Source organism: Chiloscyllium plagiosum, chromosome 16 (genome assembly GCF_004010195.1).
Source record: "Chiloscyllium plagiosum isolate BGI_BamShark_2017 chromosome 16, ASM401019v2, whole genome shotgun sequence".
Classification (NCBI taxonomy): Eukaryota; Metazoa; Chordata; class Chondrichthyes; order Orectolobiformes; family Hemiscylliidae; genus Chiloscyllium; species Chiloscyllium plagiosum.
The window spans coordinates 41,691,152-41,717,161 of record NC_057725.1 but is presented as its reverse complement, the minus strand read 5'-3'; the positions used below and the strand labels follow the sequence as shown (position 1 = coordinate 41,717,161).

The following is a 26,010-nucleotide window of genomic DNA, read 5'->3' as shown; positions in this document are numbered from 1 at the left end:
TTCATTAGAGAGAAGAAGGTTGAGAGATGACAAACTATCAGAGAATTAGATAGGGAGGCCAATGACAGCCTTTTTCCTCAGATGGTGATGGCTAGCACGAGGAGACTTAGGTTTAAATTGAGGAGTAATAGGTATAGGACAGATGTCAGAGTTAGGTTCTTTAGTCAGAGAGTAGCAGGGGTGTGGAACACCCTGCCTGCAACAGTACTGGATTTGCCAACTTTAAGGGCATTTAAATGTTCATTGGATAAACATATGTTAGATGGGCTTCAGAGCTTAAAAATGTGTTACTGGAAAAGCGCAGCAGGTCAGGCAGCATCAAAGGAACAGGAGAATCGACGTTTCGGGAATAAGCCCTTCTTCCTTTTAAGCTGCCTGACCTGATGCGCTTTTCCAGCAACACATTTTTAAGCTCTGATCTCTCGCATCTACAGTCCTCACTTTCTCTTAGATGGGCTTCAGATTGGTTTCATAGGTCGGCGCAACATCGAGGGCCGAAGGGCCTGTACTGCGCTGTAATATTCTATCTTCTATGAACGATGAGTACAGGCTACTAGAATCAAATAATGTTCTTTATTAGACATAGCTCTTAAACAGATACAAAATATTCAACAACAAAAAATTAACATGTCACCTGTGACTCCAGCAATGAATGTGCCTCCAGAACATTAACTCTGAACCTCATGAATACATTGTTAGATCTCTGACCCATTTTCAGATGCTTTATAATTTTCAGACCATACAAAGTAACACTGAAGTTTGATCTTGTTTCTGAAACCTCTTCCTCTGACTGTTGTCACATAAGGAGACTACATTCTCATCATCTTGATGTGAAAAAATCTGTAATGAGATGCAACATATTACTTTCATAAACCTGTTTTCAATATCATCTGTAGGTTGCCATGGAAATTTCTGCAAATTCATTTTTTTATTGAATGACCACACTGTGTAGTTGGAACTTTGTTTTTCTCCTTTCTTTGATCGGCAGAAGAAATTGGTGCTTTCTGCTGTACAATGTTCATAAATGGGATCATTGGGACTTCAGTGCCTGGTTTTTATGTCCATCACCATGCATCGTGTCATGCAGCTTCTAGCTGTGATGCCCCCTTGGCCTGCCACACAGATGCAAACTCCACAAAGCTGACAGACTCCCCATGTAGTGGGGTGGAAGGTACCTCACCATCAGCAACATTCTGGCAGCCTTGTAAAATGGCCCTTAAGACAGTCTTTTGTTGTACAAGTCATTGAGGGGAGGAGATGTTGTAGTGATAATGTCGCTGGACTAACTGGATAATCCAGTAACAGGGTTCAAATCACACCATGGAAGCTGATGGAATTTCAATTTAATTAATAAATCTGGAATTAAAATCTAGTCTAATTGTCTCGATGAAACCATTGCTGATTGCTGTAAAAGCCCGTTTGGTTCAATAATGACCTTTATGGAAGGATATCTGCCATCCTTAACTAGTCTGGCCAACATATGACTCCACGCCCATTACAATGCCATTGAGTCTTACTTGCCCTCTGAAATGGCTAAGTTAGTTCAGTTGACTTGATGGCTGGTTTGCTACGTAAAGTAATGCCTATACCACAGGTTCCATTCCTAAGTGAGGGCTAAGATCACTGTGAAGATCCTGCCTTCTCAACCTTATCCCTCACCGGAGGTGTGGTGACTCTCAGGTTAAACTGACCACCAGTTGTCTCTCTCTCTCTCTCTAATGGGAGAGTAACCTATGGTCCTCCTATGGTAATTTTCAGTTCAAACTATTCAGTTTAATCAAAGCCGAAGCAAAGAAATTAAACCGAACAGCGTTGACCCAAGCACTGCAATTCAACAACAATGGCAAACCCAGTCCTATCAACATCTGGGGGCTCTGCCAAAACTGGGAGAGCTGTCCCACGGACTCATCATATACATAGAATTATACCTTCCAGACAATGAGTGGAATTATCCCAGCCCCTGAATGACACGAGTAATGGTGGTCAGTTGGGAAGCTATGACGAGATTAGAAACATGAGACTCCTGAAATCGAGAAAAAAGTCTGTTTTTCTACACAAGATTTGAATGACGGTATCAGAATCTTGCTAGTGAGCCATGCACCAGCATCTCCACATCATCATGACACATTGCTGACTCATTTAGATGCCAGGTCTCCACTTCAATGCTATACTTTGGAGCGTACCAACAACTTTCATTGCAATGCTGCTGTTGGGCAGCGTTGTGCACAGGTACAGCTATTCACCTCATACATTGGAGGACGGTGTAGAATCATAGAATATCTACAGTACAGAAAGAGGCCATTCAGCCAATCACATCTGCACCTTCTCTCTGAAGAGCATCCCACCTAGTGTTGTGTTGGAACCTTTTGAACTGCATAACTGATGAGCTCAACAGAGAGAGTAAGTACAAAATAAAAACAAAGGTTTTACTGGTCACCAAGATTAATTGGCTCATTCTGATTCACTCTGTGAAGCATTGCCTTCACTTCTCATCTGAATCACAAATGTGCAATGGAAATAAAAATGGTTGCCACAACACGTGGAATAGATGGAGTAGTGTTTTGTTCCTTCTGCAAACACTGATGATATAAGGTACTTCAGGGATAATTGCATCAATGAGGCACTAACACAGTCTAGTTGGAAGCCATTTGTAATTATAATATTCAGCATATAGTACTGAATGTGCAGTGACCAAATAAATGGCATACAAGTCCTGGTCACAATCAATTTTGACCATCACAAGTTGATCATTGTCACCTCTGTAAAGCAGAAGCAATCACAGGATAGTGTCTCTTGTGAGTTACAGTTCACAAATATAGTGCAAGATTTCATAATCTGGACAATGGTACAGAACTAATATCTGCTCACCTTGAACTGATAATACTTGACAACATGCTCTTCATTTTATTGCTGGTTTTCTCAGAGGGTGGGCAGGTGGCAGCTGGGTTCCCGTAATCCTACATCTGCATCATTGCATTTGTACAACGTGGCGTGTGCTGTATTCATTGGAATAAAGTCCACTTGGTCAAATTCCACGTATGCTAATTCAGTGACTCTCCTTGTTGAATTCCTCTGAATCATTTGTGTTTAATGTGAATGCTGACTACTCTCATTAATAAGAACTTATTCTGTTGCTGACACCCCCACACACAGCTTCATTAGATCCATGGTCAATGAATCCAGCCACGACAGTGATCTTAATCACTGTTATTGCAATGCAATGAAGGCATAGAGAATTGGAGTTAGAACAGATGCCTCGGCAAGCCCAGGACCAGTAACCAATTCCAACAACTTCCCAGCAATTTCTTGATGAAGAAATCACAGCTAAAGGTGCCCTCAAGATGTGGAGGAGGTACAGAACATCCAGAGTCTATTATCCTCAATGATATATCCTCCAAATGAGCAATGTCACTGCAGGCTGAGGATATTTCAGATCACTGTCACAGGATTGTGTTATTAGCTGGAGTGGGACCTGTGATCTGAAGGGCTGAGTGGTCGTCCTATCCCATTAGCCAACAAGGTGACAGCTGCACTAACTTTTTATGCAATTGTCTGCTCCCCAGGGTCAACTAGGAACCCATGTGGGATCCTCAACATACAATTACATCAAGGCTGTTACCAATGTAATTTCTATCAGATTACACCACTTCATCTTGTTTCTCAGGGATGAGATTAGTGCTGCAGCCTGAGCAGTAGACTTTGATAACACAGGGGACTTCTCCAAGATGCAGGGTGTTGTAGATTGTATACATGTTGCATTGACAGGGCCATATCATAATGTTGCTGAATTCATCCACAGAAAAGGGTTTAATTCCAACAATGTACAAAGCATCTGTGAGCAACACTATCACATCTTAGAAGTCTGCGCCAGTACTACTTATTTGGCATCCAGTTCTGATAGACCTGAGTTGAGTGAAATGAATGTAAATGTGTTGTTGATCACAAGACACTTGTTTATTCTCAGTATTGCAGCTGATTTTTATTTGTTTTCTTCCTTCTCTTTTGCTATTACAAAGTAAAAGTTTTCAACTATTTAAAACTTTTTCAATATGTGATGCTCCAACATTGTACAATGACAAGATGTTATGCTATACTGGGCATTAAGGAAAAAAAAGCTCTCCCTTAGATGGGGTATAACATGTTCAGGATGCAACCCGTGCAGTTTTATTCTTCCAACTGCAGTTACAATGACAGTTGATCAGACAAGTGCTGATGTAATATAGTACAATATAAAGGAATATAAGCTACTAATTCCAATGAAGCACTGTGAAGGCTGTTCATGGCTGGCAGCAATTGACCATCTAGCCAGTCCGGATTCCAGCATCCATGCTAATGCGATACAGTCTGAAGCTGGGCCTGCAGGCTCTCAAAGTGATCCTTCAAGGCCATGTTCAGTCTCCTCCAGCGACCATCTTGCAGTTACTATGGAAGCAGTGCATAGGAGTACTAAGGGGATACATGAAGGTGATTAGTTTCGTGTACAAAATGGTTTGGTTTAATTTATAAATTTGGCTTGAAATATATCCTCTGTAATGGCTTTTAGCTTTGAAACAGGCCAAGGGGCAATGTGGTGATCAGCAAAAAAGAGAATATAAAGTGTATGGCAGTGTTAATGAATTAGAAAGTGTGTGTGAGTTAGTTGTATTACACCTGAACTAGTCCTTCACATATAGTTGGGCAATAACAGGCTACCTCGGTTGTAGCCTCCTTTCCCATTGCTCCTTTTTGCTTCTTGACCCTACTTGCACTCCTGTTCCTTGATTTCTCACCTGTTAGCTGTTGATAGAGGCTACTCCCCCGATGCCAAGATTGTGCATCCTACATTATAATGTGAACACGAAAACATGACATGGTTAATTTTATACCCTACATTAAAAGCAAAAGTAAGAATGATTATTCCAAAGCCTTGTAAATCATATGTGATTCTTTGTTCTTTTATAGGTAACAAATATATGCGGTCCAACCTTTAGAGAAAGGTAGCCAAACCTAGATATTTAACTGACTTTTTTTTCATAGTTGCTAAAATATGAATAATAACAATGGTTACATTGGTTAAATCCTAATAAGATACCATGAGGATTAGGAGCAGAAGTAGGCCATTTGGCAAATCCAGTCTACTCCACCATTTAATGAGATTATGTTTGATGTGATAATCTTTAACTCAATTTCCTTCTTTATTCCTGTAACCCTTGATTTCCTTGCTGATTAGAAATTTGTTTATTTCGGCCTTGAAATAGTATATTTACAATTGTAGTTAATATATTTAACTTCAACAGTTCTCCGCAGTAAAGAATTCCATATATTCACCATCCTCTGAGATAAATAAATTCATCCTCATCCCTGTCTTCAAGGAGCAACTGTTTACTCTGAGACTATTCCTTCTGATCCTAGATTCTGCCACAAGGGGAAATAACTTCTCTGCATCTATTTGTCAAACCCCTAAGGATTCTTATAAGTTCCAAAAAGATCTCCTTTCATTTTTCTAAACTCAATGAGTATAAACCCAACACACATGACCTCACATTATATTCCATTTACCCAGTTTTTGCTTACTCACCTAACCCTCTGTAGACTCATGGTTTCATTCGAACAACTTGGCTTACCAGCTATTTCATATCATCTACAAATTTGGCAATAGTACATTATTTGCATAACCCAAGTAATTAATTCATACTGTAAATAATTGGGGCCTGGGCACTGGTCCCCTCATAGAACTGATTCAAACTCTAATATTTGTCACAAATAAAGCCAGCTTGCACTGCAGAAAGCCACACAATCATTCAAAGCACAGCTCAACTGTCTCCTCTAGCAACAATAGCATTCAAACTATACACACACAAACTATAAATAAACATACACATAGGAATAGCTTTGATTCTGATTATTTATATCAGCGATTACACAGTCATAAATCATAATTTAAAGTACAGTAATTTCTGGTGCAAGACCATGTGAGTGGCAATAAAATTGTAATGGCTGGCTGAAAGTAATGATGTTGCAGTGGAAATGTACAGGATTATTTGTTTATGATCCTAAAAACAATCCAATGAACCCTCAACCAATTGAACTCTGAGACCTAGAAAATGGTCTCAGAGTCCAAAATCAGGTGGGGGAGGAGAGGGTGCTTCCTGCAGTCTGGTGCCTTTTCATGTTGAATGAATGAAATGCATGAAGCACTAGATCGACCCAATTCTACCGAATTGTCCAAGTCTGGAATCTCAACTCAATTGTATCAGCTCTCACATTTCAATGCTGCCAGCAGCAGCCTGATGCATATTGCAATCTCAGCTGGGTTGAAGGGACTGTGCACAAATGGAGATGTCTTTTAATTCACTCACAGCCTAATTCACTTTATGAAACAGAATGATAAGCTGCTTTTTTGAATAAAACTGTGTAGCTTGCTATGTGATTTCAGATGGCAATTAAGAGTATCGGAGCACATACAGATCTGACCAGGTAAGGACAGATCTCCTTCCCAAAACACCATTGGTAACGTTATCTCTTTTGCGGATACCAGTTTTGCATTTATTGAATTGATGGTATTTAAAATTCCCACAGCTGCCAGAGTGGGGTTTGAACTCATGTCTCCAGAACATCAGTTCAGGCTTCTAGATTACTAATCATCTAACATAGCTACTTGCAACTGCACCCTCAGGATGGACAATGGATATTGAGAGAGGACAGCATTTCGATTGAATGACATCTGACTGGAATTACTATTGTATGTAGACAGAAGTAGCAGGTATATACTTTTCTCTGGCAATTTTAAGAGGAAACCTGTGGCTGTCACCAATTAACGCATCTTGGAAGTAGCTGAGGAGGAGACTAGGAGTGATGGTGAAGGCCCTCACTGGACTGGAGAGGAAGACAGAGGAGTTCATCTAACTTATGATTAAAGTCATGGCTCTAACATGTTTGGCTGCCTCCATGAAAAGTCTGCTTGCTACATTGGAGATGCAGTACCACAAGCACTCTCAGTGGCTGTTGATATGCACTCAGACCTGTGCTCCATCAGTCCAGCCATAGGAATGTAGCATCACTGGCAAGGCGATTGGATGGACTACACCCAATGTTCTGAAGGAGATAGCTGAGGAGATTGTGGAGGCATTGCAGTGATCTTTCAGGATTTACTGGAGTCAGGGAGGGTCCCAGAAGAGTGAAAATGGCACTTCTATCTTACTGTTTAAGAAGGGAGTGAGGCGTAAGACAGGAAACTATAGGTTGGTTAGCCTGACCACAATCATTGGTAAGATTACAGAGTCCATCATTAAGGATGAGATTGCAGAATACTTGGAAGTGCGTGGTAAAACAGTGCTGAGGTAGCATGTCTTCATCAAGGGGAGGACACGCCTCACAAATCTGTTAGAATTCTTTGAGGAGGTAACGAGCAAGTTAGACAAAGAAGAGCCAGTGAACATAACTTATTTGTTTTTCCAGAAGGCTATTGACAAGGATGTTACTAAATAAGGGCTTGCAAAATGAGGAGCAGTTGAGGATTCTGGTACTTGTACTCATTGGAGTTTAAAAGGATGGTGAAAGTTGGGGGTGTGGCGTTGGAGTCTCACTGAGACTTATTGAATACCAGAAGGCCTGGATAGAGCTGACATAGAGAAGATGTTTCCATTAATAGGAGAGACTAGGACCGGAATGCACTAAGTGAAGGGATGGCCCTTTAGAACTGAATGAGGAGGAAATGCTTCTGCGAGAATCTGTGGAACTCATTTCTGAAGAAGGCTTTGGAGGCCAACTCACTGAATGTTTTTAAGACAGAGATTAATAGGTTCTGGATTAGTAAAGGACCAAAAGCTATGGGAGAAGGCAGGAGAATGGGGTTGAGAAACATTTCAGTCATGATCAAATGGTGGAGCAGACTCAATGGGTTTATAGCCTAATTCTGCTCCTAGATCTTATAGTCTTATAGAGAGGTGCACGCGGCACTTCTATCTTATTCAAGATGACCCTTTGTCTAGACGTAGCCTCCAAAATTTAGTTAGGGCTCTTGGGGTGCATAGTATCATCCTTACTTCTGAGCCAGGATACCTGGGTTCAAGTCCACCTGCTCCAGGGATATGTAATAAAACTCTGCAGATGATGATTTAAAATATATATCATAATTAATAGGATGTCCTTTTGGTGGGCCAGAACATCTAAGCTGCAACTCATCCACCTCAAAATAAACTTACCCCTCCAGCTTTGGGTGAAGCCTTTTAGACATTGAAGTCGAACTGAGGAGTTGGTTTTCAATTATAGAATCACAGTCATTGAGATATACAGTACAGAAGCAGCTTTAGTCCAACTCGTCCATGCCAACCAGATATCTTAAATTAATCTAGTCCCATTTGCCAGCACTTGGCCCATATCCCTCCAAACCCTTCCTATTCATATATGCATCCAGATGCCTTTTAAATGTTTTAATTGTACCTTCCTCCACCACTTTCTCTGGCAGCTCATTCCATACATGCACCAACCTCTGCGTGAAAAGATTGCCCCTTAGGTCCCTTTTAAATCTTTCCCCTTTCACCCTAACCTTTACTCTCTAAGTTCCAGCTTCTCCTGTCATTCACCAATACACTTTAGATAGCATTTTCTATCTTTTCTATCTAACTCACTACAATGATATCCCAGTTTCCCCAGTGACCCTCCAGCCTGAGTCCAGGAAGAAGTGCAAAGCAGGTTAGATGCCTGCTGCATGTAGTCAGTTTTCTGAAGCATCAAGTTTCTCAATTAATATGGACAGGTTGATTGGGGAGCTTGATTTAATTCCAGGGGGTTGTGCTTTCAGTGGCATCCTAATAGATGCTGACAAGCTTCTCAATAGCTGCTGATGCGAAGGTCAACCCACTTTTTCAGGCCTATACCTGGATCGCCAAAGTTGGTGGTAAGATTCTGACATGTTGCCTCTTCCCCAATTATGTTGCCCACCAGCCATTCTTTTCATCTTCCCTCTGACCAAATATCTCACTCAATAATGTGGGAAAAAAATAATTGATATATGGACCAATTGACTACATAAATGTTAGCTTGCATTTATTATCGGAGAATTGTGTTTAAATTGTGTGTTGAAGAGGAAGAGTATTCATACAGGTAATGCATTTAATGTACCCCTGTTAACATAATTAATGCTAATGAGATTGAAGGGACATTAGTAACATGGGTCTAGAATTGGTTAGGGTCAGAAAGCAGTTCGTAGTACTAAACATTTGCTTTCCTTACTACCGCGGTGTTGCACAAGAATTGATAACAGGATCACTTTGCTCTTTGTTAATATTAATAATCAGGACTTGGGCTTATAGTCCATAATTTCAAAGTTTGCAAATATTAAAAAATTCTGAACTGTAGAAAGCAAGGAATTAATGAACTCTAGATGGACATAGATTGTGTTTTTGCCTCTCATTGTTCTTTCTCTGATCATAGACAGCCCCGGCAAACACTTCAGCTTCCTTCCCTTATGTTCTTAATTTGAGCTCAATATGATGCAACGGTATACATTACCTCAATAGTGCAATTGTTTTATTCACTGGCCATGCTAACATTTACAGATTCTTTCACTAAAATTAATGGCAAAATTTTTATAATTTATCCTCCTATTAGCCATCATTTCTGTCAGTGTAGTTTGCATGAACATAGTGAGACCATAGGAAATACAAACAGGATTAGGCCATTTAGCCCATGAGTTGCTCCACTAGTCAATAAGACCATGGTTGATCTGCCATTCCTCATGTCAATTTTCTTGTCTTTTCCCTGTAACACTTGATTTCCCAACTGACCAAGAATCAATCCTTCTCAGCCTTAAATACGGACAAGGACCCCCAAAGCTCTCTATGACCCAGAGATTCTGCCTGGTCATCATCACATCTTCACCACCACATGACAGACTGCTGTCTTCATTGAAGAGAAAGGGAACAGAAAGATCAAAAGATGGTGAGTTAGCAAAAGTCAACAAGGTCAAACTGCTTTTAAACTTCATTTCCGCCACCTCCAGCCCCATGATAATAGTGTGCCTTCAGCATCTTTGCTTAATTAAGGTATTAGTCATGCCATCTAACTGCAGCCTTGTCAAATTAACAGATCTGCTTGGTCATGACAGTTAAACTGAGCACATCTCTCAACTTTGTCATATGCGCACCCTCACCTGTCAGCAAGGAAGCTACGACATTAAAGCTCACTATAAGAACCTATAGTTGATATTCGCAATTACTGATGGACAAAATTGCTTCTCTTACCTGGAACATACAAGCCTTTGCCTTGAAATGCATTAATTCCTCTCCGAGGGTTGCTGTCTTTCCTCACCTCGGCATTGTGTAACAATTTCCATAATAACTGGAATAGTTGGATCATTAGAAAGGAATCTGTCAGATAATAATAAACAGTAAGGAGAAATGTTAGAAAGTATCTCTAGAGGGGGGACTTGTAAGAAGCAGCAACAGCTGGGCAAATTTGGTGTTCCTATTCCTGCTGCCCTGCCTACCACACTTTGCCACCTGTTTGCTTTTATCATGACCATGGTCAGAGACAGTTGACTTGAAATTTCATGCTTTCATTGAATATGTTGCCTGTGCTGCTGCCATATTATTGCTTTACATCCCTGGGCCTTCACCTTTAGAATGATGCAATTTTTACCCTACCACCACAGAGTTGCTTATTACGTACCATAATCAGTAGGCTACCTTTCTTTGGCTTCTTCAATTACTTTTTTCTCTCTGTTACCCTGATGGGGAGAGAGGTAGCACTCAATGACAATATTGACACATGGTTATAGTAAGCTGTTCTCCCTACTGGTGTAACAATAAGCTTTAATCTTTCGGGAAAAAATGAAGAACTTAAGTTGATTTGTTGTTCTACAGGATTTGTTAATTTGTGCGAATATTTCTAGTGCCCAAATTGTTCGAATATTTAATATTTAAACAAAATAACATTTACACACAAAATTCTTACTGTTGAAATATCTATGAATTACTGAATGTGATGTGGAAGTATTTCCAGGTTATTGACAACACTCAACAAGGTATGCTGACAGATTCCTGAAGTTGCATAAAAATGTCCAACGTTTCAACATGCTCTGACCTTCTCAACAGAGTTATCCCTAGATGTTTCTGGAATTTCATTTAATAGAGTCATAGAGATGTACAGCACAGAAACAGACCCTTGAAGTCCAACCCGTCCATGCTGACCAGATATCCCAACCCAAACTAGTCCCACCTGCCAGCACCCAGCCCTTTTCCCTCCAAACCCTTCCTATTCATGTACCCATCCAAATGCCTCATAAAAGTTGCAATTGTACCAACCTCCACCACTTCCTCTTGCAGCTCATTCCATACACGTACCACCCTCTGTGAAAAAGTTGCCCTGTAGGTCTCTTTTATATCTTTCCCCTCTCACCCTAAACCTATGCCCTCTAGTTCTGGACTCCCCTACCCCAGGGAAAAGACTTTGCCTATTTACCCTATGCATATCCCTCATAATTTTGTAAACCTCTATAAGGTCACCCCTCAGCCTCCGCTGTTCTAGGCAAAACAACCTTAGCCTATTCAACCTCTCCCTTTGGCTCAAATCCTCCAAACCCTGGCAACATCCTTGTAAATCTTTTCTGAACCCTTTCAAGTTTCACAACATCTTTCCGATAGGAAGGAGACCAGAATTGCATGCAATATTCCAACAGTGGCCTAACCAATGTCCTGTACAGCCGCAACATGACCTCCCAACCCCTGTACTCAATACTCTGACCAATAAAGGAAAGCATACCAAATGCCTTCTTCACCATCCTAGCCACCTGCGACTCCACTTTCAAGGAGGTATGAATCTGCACTCCAAGGTCTCTTTGTTCAGCAACTGATAAACTTCACTGTTATGTTCACACAACTTGATAGAAACTAAGTATATGTGATATAAATGTTTTATAAATGAAATCATAAAATTGGAATCAATTATTCTCTCAATTCTAACATTTGATTAAAAACTATTTGTAGAAGTGAAGTGATACTTGACGTAAATGGACAATTTGTATTGGGAAGCCACCAATAGCCCAAAACCATCCAAAACCATACCAGCTCCAAGTCGTGCGAAGTCACTTACAAATAATGCAGAGCAGAATCTGCAACAACTATACAAATCTGCAGAAGACAATCTCTCTGGTTTTGTTGGGATTAATTTTTGGATTCAGCCTTCCAGGACTCCTGCATCGATCTACTCCTGTGTGTGGACTGGTGGAGGTTCTATCCTTCACAAGGAAGACAGATTGGAAAATTTCCGAAACAGGAAAGACTGGACAAAATATGTGCCATTTTCTGGTGTGTTTATTTTTTCCACAAAAGAAGCATAGCAGGAATCTCGTCTAAATCACCTAAAGGAAATTCAATAATCCGCAAGGCAAGAAAATTTGTAGTTCTGCTCACCAGCAGCACAGATTCATCCATTGATCATGGATAGGAATAAAAATGCTAATTTGAAGAGGCCACTGGCAGACAAAAGGTATGTGTTTTTAAAATCAACCTGCGCAAGGGTGTTTATACACACTTATGGTGGGACATGAACCCAGATCCTCTGACCTGAAGTAGGGACACTACAAAAGCCAAGACTTTGGCTAACAGAATGATTTGGAAGCATTTGCACAATCATGGTAAACATAGACCATTCTCTTCGGAAAACAAATTTCATTCCACGCAGGCAGTTGTGGAAGACACCACAGCCTAATCCTTAAGTAAAGACAAAAATGACTTGAGTATTTTCCTATTATGTGGATTAATGATGGAAGGGGTCCCCACCAACCTTGAACACATTATCTTCAGCCTGCTCAGGTTTACTGGACTGGCCTCAATATTTTGGTGGAATGGAAGCAATAAAATTATTGCTTATTATTTCCCTGCTGTTAGGAGAGAGAACGTGAAATTGGTAGCTTTGAAAGCAATGGTGCTGACTTGAAGTGCCCAATGTTTCTGGCAGTGAGTAACAGGTAAGTGCAGTGAGTGAGGAGGGAACATCATTGTTGGAGTCAGTGCAGGTCTTCCTGGTTTATTGGTGAATGCCCTTTTCACAGAAATAAAGTCCAGACCAGAAAAATGTGATATCAGATTTGGGAGCAGCACCAAGTCAGTCACCCCATCAAAACTGCTCAGCATTCAATAAGATTATGACTGATTTGATTCTGCCCTCATCCCCAATTCCTGGCTGTCCCACCTAATCCTTGACTCTTCTGTCCATAAAATATCTATCTAACTCAGCCTTGAATAAATTTAAAGATCCAATCTTCACTATTTTCTGGGGAATAGAATTCCACAGACTAATCATCCTCTGAGAAAAAATATCTCCTTATCTCTGTCTTAAAGTGAGAATTCTTATTCTTAAAATGTGGACCCTAGTTCTAATCTACCCAACAAGGGAGAGTTTCCTTGTAGTATCCACTCTAACAAGTCTCCTCAGGATCTTATAGGTTTCAATAAAATCACCTCTCATTATTTTAAACTCTAATGTGTATAGGTCCAATTATTCCAGGAATAATTTGGATGAACTTTCTCGGACCTGCTTCTAAAATAGTAACAGATTTTCAAATAAGCAGCTTCAAAACTATAAATAGTTTTCCGGATGTCGTCTCATTGAGGTCCTATACAGCTGCAGTAAAACTTGCCTACTTTTATATTCTATTCCCCTTTGTAATTAACAACAACATTCTGTTTCCTTTCTAACAACTTGCTGTACTTGCATACTAACATTTTGTAATTATGTACCAAGACAGCTAGATCTCTTTGTGCACAGACATCTGCAACATCTGTCTGTTTAGGTCGTATTTTGCTTTTCAATTCTTCCTGACAAAATGGACAAGTTCACGTTTTCACATGTTGTACTTCATTTGCCAAATGTTTGCTCACTTGCTTATACTGTCCATTACCATGCAGAATCTAACCTCCACTTGACACTTACTTTTCCACCAATCTGAGTGTCACAGGCAGGGCTAAAGACAGAAAGCACAGAACAAAGTTGAGACTTCTCTGGAGAAAGGTGGCAGAGCAATGGCAGAAAATTCAATTTACTTCAAAGTTGGCCAAGATAAATGAAGAGACTGTTCTTCACTCATATTCAATAGAATGGATACAGACATGACAACATTTCTTAGTGCTGAACTTCCAGCTGACAAGAGAAGTAACCAGTTTGTTGGTACTATTTGGAACACACAGTGCATCATGTTAAATCTAAACAACTGTGAGCATTTAGCTTACATGTAACAAGAGGTTTCGCCAGCACAAAAACCGAGATGTTTCGGGGAGTCTCCATCTTTCTGTTGATGTTGTACATGGGTCTGAAAGGCTTAATACTTTCTTTTTTAAATATATTTTTATTGAAAAATAGATTTAAAAATATTACAACAAATACAAAACAATACAATTTAAAACAATACAAAGAAAGAACACAAAAAAAGTTAAAAAAAAACCCAATCTGCCCTCACGTACAAATGTACACAGAGGGCAGATTGTGATGGGCAGGCATTATTTCGTTCAGATAATTGATTATTTGGTTAATTGATTTCCTCTGGGGCTCGGGAGGTTTCTGTGAAGTTCGTTCCCCATTCAGGAGATTCGGCAGCAGTGTGCGCGAGACCCTGCCCCCTGCCCACTCCAAACCCATCTACTGCCACCCAGCACCCCTGTCTGCGCCCAACCCTGGCTGCTCCCACCCTGCCCGCCCCAAACCCCGTCTGCTCCCACCCCGCCCCCAACCCTGTCGACCATCGGCCCCCATCCGCCCCCCACCCGCCCCCAAACCTGCAGCCCCAACCCTGTTCCCAACCCTGCACCCCCATCCACCGTCCGCGGATATTTTTTCTTGTGCAGAAAGTGAGGATGTTGAAAAGTTTTTTCTTACATGCATCCGCAGGGAACGTACTGGGCAAGCCAAGAAGAAGAGAGATCAGGTCCTTCTTCACCCTTACACCCAAAATCCCCTCCATTGCTCCAGCATGTTTGAAGCCTATCACAGGACCAGAGACAATGGGTAAGAGTGCCCGTATCAACCTTGCACTTGGGGACATGTTGAAGATACCCCTGGTTTAAATTTTGACAAATGGTCCAGAGCCAAGTGGACCGTGTGGAGAATCTTCAACTGTAAAGTATGGGTCCTATTGCAAATTGATATCTTTCTTGCATTTTCCCAAATATCTTCCCATGCCTCTGAGGAGACCTCAATGCCTAGCTCTCTCTCCCACAACCTGCAGAGTCGGTTTAACTCATCTGAGGGGGCACCCACCCCAATTGATAATATAAAGTGCTGATAGGAAGTGTAGTCTTAGCATTGAGCACCCACCTCTCTATGTCAGATTTGTAGGGATCAATCAAACGTGTCGTCTTTTTTTGAATAAAATCCCTAACTTGAAAAAAAAAACAAAAGAGGTCCCTGTTAGATAGTTCGTGTTTCTGTGCTAACTGATCAAAGGACGTCATTGTGTCTCCCTTAAATAAATCGCCATGCAAGCTGCCCGATGTTTGAATCTACCATCCCCGATTGAAAATCCGGCATACCCACTATAGGTGTGAGAGAAGATGTTTTGCCAATATTGCCTTCCCTCTACCGAATTGCCCTCCATGCTTTAACTGTATTGATAACAATTGGATTAATGCAATATTCCCTGACTGTCCACATTTTGTCCAAAACAGAATGTGCAAACCTTTATGAAACCCGTCTGGTCCTCTTTAACAATAGAAGGTAACACAGTGTCCAGCCTTAATGCAAGAGTCTTAGAGAGGATTTTAAAGTCCACATTTAAGGGTGAAATAGGTCTGTACAAAGCACAGTCCTGAAGAAGGGCCTGTGCCCGAAACGTCGAATCTCCTGTTCCCTGGATGCTGCCTGACCTGCTGTGCTGTTCCAGCAATAAAGTTTCAACTGTACAAACCACAGTCCTCTGGGTCCTTCGCTTTTTTAAGAATAAGCGAAACATTGGCCTCTCTCAGAGATGGCGGGAAACAATCATAGCTGTACGAGTAATTAAACATGTTGAGCATCGGGCCTAACAATATGTTTATAAATTCCTTCTAGAATTCGCTGGGAAGTCCGTCAGGACTGGGTGCCTTTCCACTCTGAAGCTGCTTCACAGGCCCCTGCACCTCTTGCTCTGATAAGGGGGCATTGAGAAAAGACTCTTGTTCGGGGGTGATGCCCAGGAGCTCCAGATCCTTAAAAAAGACTCCATTTTGGCCCCCCTCCTCACAACCCTCAGATTGGTATAACTTAGAATAAAATCTCTGGAATACCACATTAGTCTTTTGGAGTCACATGTTAGGTTCCCAGACACTTCCCTAATCGACTTAATGGCCGGAGGTCCACTTCTTTTTCTGGCGAGATACGCAAGGTACTGGCCTGGCTTGTCACCATGCTCATATAACCTATGCTCTGCGAAAGTAAGCTCCTTCTTTGCTGTCTATGTGAGCACAGAATTCAATGCAGACTGTAGCAATGTAATCTTCTGTAGCTTGACCAACATGGGTCTGTCAAAGTAAGCCTTCCTGCTTCCTGCTAGCAGAGTAGGAAATAACTAACTCCCTGGCATAGGCTTTGGTAGTTTCCCAAAGGATGGATGGGCTATTAATCGAGCCTGAGTTAATGTCTAGGAATGCCCGAAATTCCCGAGAAAAGTACTCCAACAAACTTATTATCCTTGAGGATAAAGGGATCCATTCACCAGTGCCTCGAACCCTCTGTAACATCCTTAATCTTAACCAACAGGTACACTGGAGTGTGATCGGAGATGGTAGTATTACCAATTGTACAGGATGCCACCAAGTCCAGAGTTGCCATGGGGGTCCGATAAAAATGTAAAATCCCTGCCTGTAGGATGGAAATGCCTCCAGATGACCACCAACCCTAACTCCACACACAGATCCACTAACTGTTAATTTGTACAGAGGGTATCAGGGATTCTTTGGGCAACCTGTCTACTGTAGGATCTATGAGACAATTAAAATCTACCAAAAAGTAAATCCGATCAAAGCCATTCTGCTGTAGTTTCAAATGCTCCCTGTCGTCCAAGTGCGTTTCCTGTAACAAACCAATATCCACCTTCTCCTTTCTAAAACTCAAAAGTACCTCCTTCCTTTTAATTGGTGAGTGACTCCCTTTGATATTCCAGGTCATTAGCCATAACCTTCTGCAGTAAGTTTAAATTCCAGAGAGTACTGGATCCCAAGCTCTCTCAGTCTTCTCTTGACACCATCATATGATTTTCTTGTCTGGATCACTGCCACTGAGAAGTCCTGAAAGAACATCATCTTAGAGCCTTCGGATCCTTCCCCTGGATTCTTGAACCTTCCACAATTCTCTCCTATTCTCTATAATTATGAAACTTCACCAAGAGAGGACGAGGACGTTGACCCAGACCTGATCTCTGCGCCATGACCCGGTGAGCCCTCTCGATCTTCAAGCCTCTCATATCAGCCTCCAAGTTAAGGAACTTTGGCAACAGTCCTCAATAAATTCCGCCTTACCTTCCTTACCGTCCAGCAGACAACAATCCAAATATTTTTTCTCCTGAACCTGTTATCAAGATCATCCACTTGGTCATGCAAATTACATACCTGCGTCTCCAGGGCTTGGATCCTATCCTTGGAGGAACTTGTATTAGCTTCCACCACTGTGACTCTGTGTTCAACTTCATCCATCCTCTTTTCCAGGTCTCTCCGCTCCTGTTCATGCTTCTGGACCATGATAGAGAGCGGGGCCAGCTTCTCCTCTATCTGCTTACCCAACATCTTGCAAGATTTCACGAGCTCCTTCACCAGGGCCTGTAGGTAATAGAGTCCAAGGATCCTGCATGCTGGGTCGCGGACCTGGCCTCAGACGCTGCTCCTCCCTTCTTCACATCCCTGGATGGCGAAACACAGGTAAGTTGATTTTTCACAGTTTCCTGGGACTCCATGACCTTTCCAGAGTCCCAGGATATTGCAATGGCTTGGGTTGGGCGGGTTAGATGATCGTCCCGCTTGTGTTGAGGTGTGGAGCTTTGCAACGCAATCCTCCTAGATCGCTGCCATCATGGATCCCCTGAAAGGCTTGATACTTGATAGAGTACAATAAGCACCGGGATGATGTCATGAGGATGTGGTCAAACTAAATATGAGTTATTGGAGACAAACTTGAGGCTAGTGTGCTTAATAATCTCTGTAGTAATGAGAGTCATAGTCATGTAATCTATAAAGAGTTGCAACAGTTCAATAAATTTTTGAATTATTTATTCAACAAGACTCTTATATAATCATAAAGTCATACAGTGAGGGGACAGACCCTTTGGTCCAACCAGTCCATGCTGAACATAGTCCCAAACTGAACTCGTCCTATCTGCCTGCTCCTGGCCCATGTCCCTCTAAACCATTCCTATTTATGTACTTATCCAAATGTCTTTGAAATGTTGCAACTGTGTCATATTTACCATTTCCTCAGGACCTCACACTGCAAATGTTTGCTATATATTCTGTGTTACGATCGAGCGCTCCACAATCACCTGATGAAGGAGCGTCGCTCCGAAAGCTAGTGCTTCCAATTAAACCTGTTGGACTATAAACTGGTGTTGTGTGATTTTTAACTTTGTACACCCCAGTCCAACACCGGCATCTCCGAATCATGACTTCCTCAGGAAGTTCATTTCACACACGAACCATCTTCTGTGTAAAATGTTTGCCTGTCGCGATTTTAAAATCTCTCTCCTCTTACCTTAAAACCTCACTCATGCTAGACTATTTTGGGCTTGAAGGAGCCCACACAAGCAACATGGTCACAAAGCTGGTCTTCTTTTGCTAAAAGCTGTTCCTTTTTTCAAGGATACAGTGTCCTTGGGTTTTTTCACAGGGGTCATAAACAGACTGGGCTCCAAAACAGCAGGGTTTTGTACAGAGATTAAATACCTTTTTGTTTTTCATAAGCAGATGGGACTTCAGGCCAAAGCTTTTACATTTTTAGAAGTGACTTCTACAAGTCAAGGGGGTGTGGCCAGCTCTCCAGCTGAGCAGTTCAGTCCAGAACTACTTCGGGAGTTCAGCTGTGGGCTTGGATAGACTGAGTTCTATAGGAGTTCCTTATTCTATTCTTTGTGTTTCATTGTGTAATTGTGTGAATAAATTTTTGTCTGTTTTAAAACCTGGTAGTCAACCTCGCTAACTTACTCCGGGAAATTTTTAATGTACACTTAGCGAGACAAATTGCAAAGTTATGGTCTGGGCTGCCTGCTTAAGAATGTTTTGAGTGGTCTGGTCTAGTCCATAACAGATTGAGGGCTGTTTGCAGGATTTTAAACAGCGAGTGGTAGGTGCTAGTGTCTTTATTTCGGGTGTTGGTTTGGTTGGATTGACAAAGGTTGGGATAGAAATGGTTCTTTCAGTCGCCAAAAGTTTTCTGGAAGTGAATGCAGTGAATTTGGAAATTTTGCAAAAGGTGAATAAGACCAAGCTGCAGGAATTAGCAGACAAACTGGGATTGGAGCTGCCTTCCTCTGTGAGAAAAGGAGAGATAATTACAGCAGTAGCTCAGCATTTAAACTTGCTGGAAACATTATCAGAATCTATAGAGATTCAATTGTTCAAATTGAAAAGTTTAATTGCCAATGAAGCAGCTTGAGTTAGAGTGGAGAGATAAGGAAAGGGCAGCAGAAATGAAACAGATTGAGTTACGGTTAAAAGCAGAAGAGAAAGAAAAAGAACAAAGGGCTTTAGCAGAAGAGAAAGAAAAAGAGAGAGAGTTTGAACTTCAGAAACTGACACTTAAAAAGGAAAGTCAGTTTAAAAGGATGGAGATGAAGGCTGAAGGCAAGTCTAGTGAGGAAAGAAATGAGGATGAGCAAACCCATGCTGGGCAAAAGTCTGATGAGAAACTGTTTAAGTATGTTCAAGCATTGCCTAAATTTAATGAGAAGGCTATGGAAACCTTTTCCATCTCATTTGAAAAAGTGGCTGAACAGATGCAATGGCAAGTGACCATGTGGGTTTTGTTGATCCAAACAAGACTTGTATGTAAGGCTAATGAGGGCTAGCATCACTATCAGGAAGGTATCTGGGGAGTATGAGAGGTGAAAAAAGCCATTTTAAGTGCATATGAGTTTGTACCAGAAGCCTATGGACAATGTTTCAGGAATCTAAGGAGGTACTCTGGTCAAACCTGTATTGAGTTTGAAAGGATAAAACAGAGTAATTTCGATAGATGAATAAGAACTTTAAAAATAGAACAAACCTACGAAGTCCTTAGAGAGGTAATTATTTTGGAGGAATTCAAAAATTCACTGCCTGAAGCAGCACAAACTCATGTGGAAGAGAAGAGCGTAAAACAGCAAGGTTAGCAGCTGAAGTGGCTGATGATTATGAGCTGGTCCATAAAACTTGGTTTGGCTTCCAGAATCAGTTTCAGTCCATGAGGGATAGAAACTGGGGCAAAGAGAAATCCTCACATGGAAAGGGAAAGGTAGATCTCAGTGAATATCGTGAGGGTAACTTACCACAGGTTAAAAAAGAAACCCTTGAGGGGGACAAAGAAGTCAAAAAGCTCCAGTATTTTCATTGTAATCAAGTGGGCCACATGACATCATAGTGTAGTGGGCTAGGATAAAGACAGATGTAGGAAAACTGAACAAGCCTGGGAGTTTTGTTCGACTAGTAATAAACAGCACAAGGAAAGTTAGACAATTGCCTCAGAGTGTACAAGCTGTTCAGAGGTTGGTTAAGGAGGAAGTGTCAGATCTGTTTAAAAAATATACATGCAAGTGTAAAGTTTATTCACATAGGCCAGGAGTAGTAGGTAAAGAGGATACAATATTAAGGGACACAGGTTTCTCTCAGTCTGTAATGCTGAAGGATGAGGAGAGACTATTGCCAGAAAAGGTACTGGTAACAGGAATTCATGGCGAGACAAGAAGTGCTCAATTATGTAAAGTGAGGTTGGACTGTCCAAAGAAAAGTGAAAACTCTCAGCTCCAGGAATATACTTTGTCCTTCTAAATGATATCATTGATTCACTGGTAGGCATGCTGCCTACTATGGTTGAAAAGCCAGTGGAGATGAAGGCAACTGAAGAAATGCAGGATATTTATTCAGGAATTGTGTGGTCACAAGATCACAGAGGCACAAGCTGAAGTAGGACAGATCAAAAGGCACAGATAAGGAAGCTGGCATTGCTTTATCAGTGACGTTTTTTGATCAACTAAGTGGAACAGAGCAAATTGGTAAACATTCAAGTATCTTTAGCTCTGCTAAGCTAATTAAGTTACAGCAGAAACATGAGAACTTAAAACAGTTATATCAAAAGACATATACAGAGAAGGAGAGTGAATGAATCCCTGTGTGTTACTACTTAACAAGTGATGTCTTAATGAGGAAATGGAGACCATCACATACTCGAGCAGATGAGAAATGGGCAGAGTTTCATCAAATTGTTTTGCCAGTAGGGTATAGGAAGGAGGTGCTGCGAGTGGCCATGAGCTACCACTGGGAGGTCATTTAGGAATAAGAAAAACACAGGCTAAAATACAAAGGCATTTTTACTGGCCTGGACTACACAAGAATGTAGTTGAATTTTGCCAGACATATCATACATGTCAGCCAGTTGGAAAACCACAAACACTAATAGGACCTGCACTTTTAATACCTATTCCACCATTTGAGGAAGCTTTTACAAGCGCCTTGATTGATTGCGTAGGTCCCCTACCTCAAAGAAAATGTATTAAGTGCTTGTTAACAATAATGGATGTGTCGACTACATTACCAGAGACAGTACCATTATGCAATATCACAACCAAAACAGTTGCAGAAGAATTACTTAAATACTTTAGTAGACATGGACTACCAATAGAGATCCAGTCAGAGCAAGGATCAAACTTCACATCCATGCTATTCAAGGGGTTATAGATAACTTGGGAACAAAGCAATTCAAACCTACTTAGTACCATCCAAGATTGCAGGGAGTGCAAGAGGGATGGCATCAAACATTAAAGACCATGTTGAGGGCTTATAGTCAAGATTAACCAGATGATTGGGATAAGGGAATTCTGTTTGTACTTTTGTGATCAGAGATGCACCAAATGAATCAACCAAATTCAGTTCATTTGAATTAATTTTGGGGCATGAAGTAAAAGGACCATTAAAATTGACGAAGGAGAAATTAATAAGTCAGAATTCAGTGATCACACATTGGACTCTGTCAAATTTTAGAGAACAATTAAATAGAGCTGGGGCGTTGGCTGATAGCATTTAAATATATCACAGCATACAATGAAACAGGAAGCAGGCAAGAAATCACAAATTCACAGTTTTGCAATTGGGGAAAAGGTATTGGTGTTACTTCCAGCAACAGGTGAGCCTTTAAAAGCCAGGTTTAGTGGACTGTATCAAATTGAGAAGAAATTGAGTGAGGTGAACTACTTGATAATGACTCCAGACAGGAAGAAATCTCACAGAGTGTGCCATGTGAATATGCTCAAAAGGTATTTTGACAGGAAAGGAAAACAGGAGGAGGTGTTAATGATTACAATACAGAGTGAAGAACCAGGTTCACAAGATTCTGAATTGAACATTCCTCAAATCAAATTGGACAATGAGGAAGTTGACAAAAATTGGGTTAAATTATTGAGTTATTTTCCACACGAAAATCAAAATGACCTGAAAGAGTTATTACTTCACATGGGGAGATATGTGGAAATAAACTTGGAAGTGCTAACCTAATTGTGCATGATGTGGATATAGGAGATGCTGTTCCGATTAAGCAACATCCTTATAGGGATAACCCTCTAACGGTGGCACAGGTTCAGAAGGAGATAGAATGCATGCTCCAAGGTGGCATAATTGAAGTGAGTTACAGTGACTGGAGCTCACCCATAGTCATGGTGGCAAGCCAGATGGTACCCAACAGTTGTGTGTGGACTATCGCAAAGTCAATGCAGTTACAAAGACTGATACATATCCAATTCACCGGTTGGAGGACTGTGTCGAAAAAGCGGGACTAAACAACTTACACTTTTAAGTTGGACTTGCTCAGAGGTTACTGGTAAGTACCTCTGTCAGAGAGAGCAAAGGCAATTTCAACTTTCGTAATGTCAAATGGACTGTATCAGTCCAAAGTCATGCCTTTTGGTATGAAAAATGCTCCAGCCACATTTCAGAGACTGACTAATAAGATCATTGCCGGATTACCCAACTGTGTTGTTTACATTGATGACCTGGTGAGTTTTAGTAACTCATTTACAGCATTTGTCAGACTTGTTTGATCAACTTGGGAAGGCAGGCTTGGTGGTAAACTTAGCTCAAAGTGACTTTGCCAAAGCCCAAGTCACCTTCCAGGGCCATATTATTGGACATGGACAAATAGCCCACTGGAATGCGAAAACGAAAGAAATTGGGAAATTTCCCACAATGTCGATGAAAAGAGCAGTATTACAGTCCCTGGGACTGAGTGGATGTAACCGAAAGCTTGTGTCGAGTTTTAGCAGTGTGGCTGCTCCACTCACGGAATTGTTAAAAAAGGGCAAGAAGTTTCAGTGGACAGCGAACTGTCAAAAGGCATTTGACAGCCTAAAAACTGTGTTAACCACCGCCCCAGTATTAGCCACATTAGATTACACAAAGCCTTTCAAGGTGGCTATCAATGCCAGTGATGTGGGTGTCAGTGCAGTGCTCCTGCAGGAGGGTGACAAGGGAATAGAAAGACCCATCGGCTATTTTTACAGGAAGTTGAACATTCATCAACAGAAATATTCATTGGTGGAGAAAGAGACTTTGAGCTTGGTGTTGGCATTACAATATTTCAGTGTTTGTATTACCAGCAATGCATCTGAGACAATCGTATACACCGATCATAACCCATTGACATTTGTGAAGAAATTCAAGGACAAAAATGCCAGACTGTTTAGATGGAGCTTGTTGTTGCACCCTTTCAATTTGACAATTGCACATGTGGCAGGTCGTGAAAACGTGATTGCCAATGTGTTATCGAGGCTTGAATGAGATACGGAGGCATTCAGTGGCGGGTGTGCCACGGCCTGAATGTACATGTGGTTGTGGATGTTTGCATGTGTATAGTTAGAACTGTGTATGTGTGTGTTTTAGATTACTAACCAGTTTGGTTTTGAAGGGTTTTAAAAATGAAGCCATCTTTTGATATTGTTGGGTTTTTTTTAAGGGGGGAGATGTCACAAAGCTGATCCTTTTTCCTAAAAGCTGTTCCTTTTCTCAAGAATGCTGTGTCCTTGGTTTTTTTCAGAGGGGTCATAAACAGGGCCAGGCTCCAAAAGGCTGTTTTTTGTACAGAGATGAAAGACCTTTATGTTAATACATAAACAGCTGAGACTTTAGGCCAAAGCTTTTATGTTTTTAGAAGTAACCTGTATAAGTCAAGCGGGCGTGGCCTGCTGTCTAGTTGAGCAGTTCAGTTCAGAACTAGTTGGGGAGTTTAACTGTGGGCTGTGTGGAAACAGGCTGCTTGGCTCTCTCTCCTTCTTGTTGTGGTTCTGTTCGCCGAGCTGGGAATTTGTGTTGCAGACGTTTCGTCCCCTATCTAGGTAACATCCTCAGTGCTTGGGAGCCTCCTGTGAAGCGCTTCTGTGATGTTTCCTCCGGCATTTCTCCAGCACAGAAGCGCTTCACAGGAGGCTCCCAAGCACTGAAGATGTCACCTAGACGGGGACGAAACGTCTGCAACACAAATTCCCAGCTCGGCAAACAGAACCACAACAACGAGCACCCAAGCTACAAATCTTCTCCCAAACTCTCTCTCCTTCTCCCCTTCTAACCTTGACCTGTAAGCCTTTGTTTCATTTTTACTGTGTTTCAGGGGTTTACTTATTGGGACTGTTGTGTATATTCTGAACAGTATAATTAAGTCTAGTTTGGATAGACGGAGTTCTGTCGGGGCTCTTTATTCTGTTCTTTGTGTTTCATTGTGTAATTTTGTGAATACATTTTTGTCTGTTTTAAAACCTGGTAGTCAACCTAGCTGACTTATTCCAGGTAATTTTCGCTGGACACTTATCAAAACAAATTGCAAAGTTATGGTCTGGGCTGCCTGCTGAAGAATGTTTTGAGTGGCCTGGCCAAGTCCATAACAACAGCAATGTCCTGCCAATGATGGGGTTCAATGTAATTTAGAAATTACTGATAACAAGCAATATTTCTCATTGATGTGAGCAGAAGTTAGCCTTCAGACCTTCAAGAGTAAAAGCAGGTAAGAAAAAACATGCTGGTAGGTCAGGAGACTGCAAATGAAACAGGTATGTCATTGGTAATGACAGCGAAGCTCACAAATCCTGTGACAACACTCAACACTGAGGAATATTTAAGGGTACTACACAGAAAGCATGATATCTATCCACTATGACAGAAAATATGCTAGAACAGAACAGATCTGCAGCTCCAAGTCAAAGGTGCAAGTTGTATTGTGAGGCTGTGGTCTGTGAAAGTGATCCCAAGTCTGACCTGAGCTGGTAAGCTAACCAGACATTGAGACGGTGATGGATTCTCAGGGAAACGTAACATGAATAGCCAAGTTTCTGGTATCGAGATTGGCTCTAATGCAACGAGGGGTATGTCAGCCTCCAAGAGATCAATTGTGTTAGGGGATTCTGTAGTCAGAGGTACAGACTGCTATTTCTGTGGCCAGCAGAAAAAAAGCAGAATGTTGTGTTGTTTCCCTGGTGCCAAGATCAAGGATGTCTCAGAGAGGGTGCAGCATGTTCTCACGGGGGAGAGGGGCCAGCAACAGGTCATTGTCCACATTGCAACCAACGATATAAGAAGGGAAAAGGTTGAGATTCTGATGGGAGATTACAGAGAGTTAGGCAGAAATCTAAAAAGGAGATCCTCAAGGGCTGGGACTGGGATATCATAGCAAATACAGAAACATAGCTCAGGGATGGGAAGGACTGGCAGCTTAATGTTCCAGGATACAAATGCTACAGGAAGGATAGAAAGGGAGGCAAGAGAGGAGGGGGAGTGGCATTTTTGATAAGGGTTAGCATTACAGCTGTGCTGAGGGAGGATATTCCCAGAAATACATCCAGGG

The 26,010-nt window shown here is 41.4% G+C and overlaps 2 long non-coding RNA genes across 2 annotated transcripts in view; both read right to left on the bottom strand.

Moving 5' to 3' along the window:
• Window positions 1-554: 554 nt before the first annotated feature.
• LOC122557829 lies at window positions 555-3,129 on the bottom strand. Its single transcript, XR_006313949.1, has 2 exons — window positions 2,869-3,129; window positions 555-840 (listed from the first exon to the last, which is right to left on the bottom strand). It is a non-coding gene; the product is annotated as an uncharacterized LOC122557829 (long non-coding RNA).
• A 942-nt stretch (window positions 3,130-4,071) lies between these two features.
• Window positions 4,072-26,010, bottom strand: part of LOC122557828 — a 47,562-nt gene continuing 25,623 nt past the window's right edge. Inside the window, exons 2-3 of the long non-coding RNA XR_006313948.1 lie at window positions 10,224-10,349; window positions 4,072-4,446 (exon numbers count right to left, since the gene is read on the bottom strand). This is a non-coding gene — a long non-coding RNA (uncharacterized LOC122557828). The remainder of the gene's footprint in view (window positions 4,447-10,223; window positions 10,350-26,010) is intronic.